This window comes from Erigeron canadensis, unplaced genomic scaffold (genome assembly GCF_010389155.1).
Source record: "Erigeron canadensis isolate Cc75 unplaced genomic scaffold, C_canadensis_v1 Conyza_canadensis_unscaffolded:173, whole genome shotgun sequence".
Taxonomy (NCBI): Eukaryota; Viridiplantae; Streptophyta; class Magnoliopsida; order Asterales; family Asteraceae; genus Erigeron; species Erigeron canadensis.
The window spans coordinates 9,026-11,823 of NW_025215574.1; the positions used below are offsets into that span (position 1 = coordinate 9,026).

The following is a 2,798-nucleotide window of genomic DNA, read 5'->3' on the forward strand; positions in this document are numbered from 1 at the left end:
TACAATTTAATTGGCATAATATAATGTATTACCATGAGATTGTGCAGAGCTGTGTATATGTCCATACTGGAGTAAATCGGTAGCATTCCTAGATCTTTTGGAAGGTAGTAATCGATGAGAAGATGACATATTTTCCTAATCTTGCATTTGTGTATTTGTGCTTATTGGTTTTTGTTTATTTATAGTTTATTTATTTATGTTTATTGTTTATAGAGGAAGAGGTTCGATTATTTAGTTATAGATCTAGATATTTAGATATATAGAACGTATATAATATATATTTACAGATATTTACAGATATTCTTTTACATATATGTGAAGAAATATCTAGATTTTGAATATAATATCTTGTTTATAGTGATATGTTTGCTACATATATTTGATAAATATTTAATGGGAAATAAGTTAGAAAGAAAGAAGAATAAATATAATATTTGATGTATGTGTAATTATGGATTTTAAAAATATCTAGATTTTGAATATAATATCTTGTTTATAGTGATATGTTTGCTACATATATTTGGTAAATATTTAATGGAAAATAAGTTACAAAGAAAGAAGAATAAAATATATATTTGATGTGAGTGTAAATATGGATTTTTCCTTCAATCACCGACTGCAACTCACCTAAGTCTTTGACTATCCATTTATATAAGTTGGATTACATGATGTGCCTTTTTAATTTGCATTCGGTTGGAAAAGTTGGGGTCCTGGAGTATAACAATAATTTCGGGGCATGATTGGGCGACCTGTGCCTTTTTGAATTTTATTAATGCTTGTTGTTTGTATTTTTAACACAATCTCGCCTTTGCCAGGATAATGGGAAAACATATCATTTAAGATTTTTTTACATTTTGGAGGTGAGGTAAATGAAAGTGGAAAATGGCCAAATAATATGTTAGTGTTTTTGCAACGGTGGAATCCCATTGTAAGAGATTAGCTTATTTCTAACAATTGATAAGTGGGATGCCAAAAAATTTTGTAGGACCGTGTCCCAGTGGTGTCAAAGGAAACAAATAGAAGATTTAAATACTATGTTAATCGATTTTCATATATGAATGCTACTGGACTTTTTTCATTTTAAACTTGGGTCATTAGATTTTGTTGTGTGATACGTTTTTGATGAAAATGGAATATGACCATACCGAAAATCGTCGGGCGAAATCCATCTCCTGTTTCATGCACCTAATTATGTAATTTCCAAGAACGAATATTTAAATGGAATGATGCAATTTTATTAAGAACAACCGAAACAATTTAACATTCATAAAAACTAATAATAATAATTAATGGAAAACACCCAATGGGTTAAAATGGATGGCACAACGTTGCATACCAATTTATTAAGCAAAAAGCAAGATAAGCGATTTAGATCTAGCCATAACTAATGGAAAGACATAGAGTTGTCACTCAGGTTCAAGGATTTGAAACATCATTTTCAATGAGAATGCGTCTTCTCTTGTGGTGGTCTTGGCACTTGATGGTTCCAAATCCGTATCATCATAATGAATAGCGGTTATTGAGTTCATAGTTTCTTCATTGTCTTTCATAATAGACTCCTGAGATGTTAGATACATAAATTAGAGAAGTAAATTGGTGTAAAATATATTCTTAAATTTTAATTATAAGGGTTTGACAGTTTTTATTAATGAATATTTGGAGGAGACAATAATAATCAAAAAATTTGTTAAATGAGTATTGGTGGGAAGATAAAATGGAAATTATGGATTTCGTATATACAATAAATGAATTATACCTGTTCTACTCCATGTAGGTTACACCACTTTCTAATAATATTTTTGTCGTTGGTAAACTTGCCAACAGTATAAATCTTCCTAGTATATCTTAGATTGTAGGGAGTAACAGATACCCTCCAAAGGTACCTTTGACCGATGAGGACGTTAAGCTCATCGGGCAATGAGTCATTGTTGTTTGCCTGTTTTTTCTTTAGATCGTATGCAGTACTACTCACCATTGAATGACATCTCTTTCAAAGAGGGTGAAAGCGAATGAGCCTGTTTCATCTTCTACTATGATATTGACTTTGTACCTAAGGTAAATAAACCATAGGGATTAACATTAGTATGCTAATGGTATATAAAATCACAAAATCAACAGTATGTTTATTATGATTAGGAATTAAGCGTTAATGTAAATGTAAACAAACCTTAGATAGAGAGGGGGTGATCGCCGCACTTGTTACATCTGAAAGGGATTACCAACTGTTCGTCAATTGAGCCAACAATTTCTTGTTCTGGATCTATGGTTACAACCTTTCTAGTGCATTTTTTGCAGGCAATATAAGACCATTCATCCTCATCAAGAAATCCTTCTATAGTTGATAAGTTTGTGTACCAAGTAGTCTGAATAAAGTTTGTAAAATATGTGAAAAACAACACATATGGTGCAATAATGAGATGCAAGTTTTAAATATATACCTTTTTTTGATTATCAATTGTGGCTAAAGGTTGACGGTCTATGTCCACCAAAAATCATCTTCTGTAGTTACACTTGATTGTGACTGTTTGGGGGGGATCTTATTTAACCAGAAAGTTGAATGCCGTTATCGCTCATCGTATAATTGGCATAAATAAATAGTGTCTTCACATAGCTACAAAGTAGTGTAATAATATCTATTAAAAAATAAAGTATATTCTAGGTGTTGAGTACCTTTGCTTGAAATCTTCAACCTCATCAATAGAAGCATTGATCAAGAGTCTAGTTCCATAATATCATTTGAACTATGGGGTGCTCTGCATCAATAAAATTAAGGAAGTTCATTACTGGGGAACGTAAAT

At 31.1% G+C, this 2,798-nt stretch overlaps 1 long non-coding RNA gene across 1 annotated transcript; it reads right to left on the reverse strand.

The window, feature by feature from the left end:
- Positions 1–1,981: 1,981 nt before the first annotated feature.
- LOC122584251 lies at positions 1,982–2,491 on the reverse strand. The gene is made up of 3 exons (XR_006321492.1): positions 2,439–2,491; positions 2,168–2,363; positions 1,982–2,050 (listed from the first exon to the last, which is right to left on the reverse strand). It is a non-coding gene; the product is annotated as an uncharacterized LOC122584251 (long non-coding RNA).
- Between the last annotated feature and the right edge of the window lie 307 nt (positions 2,492–2,798).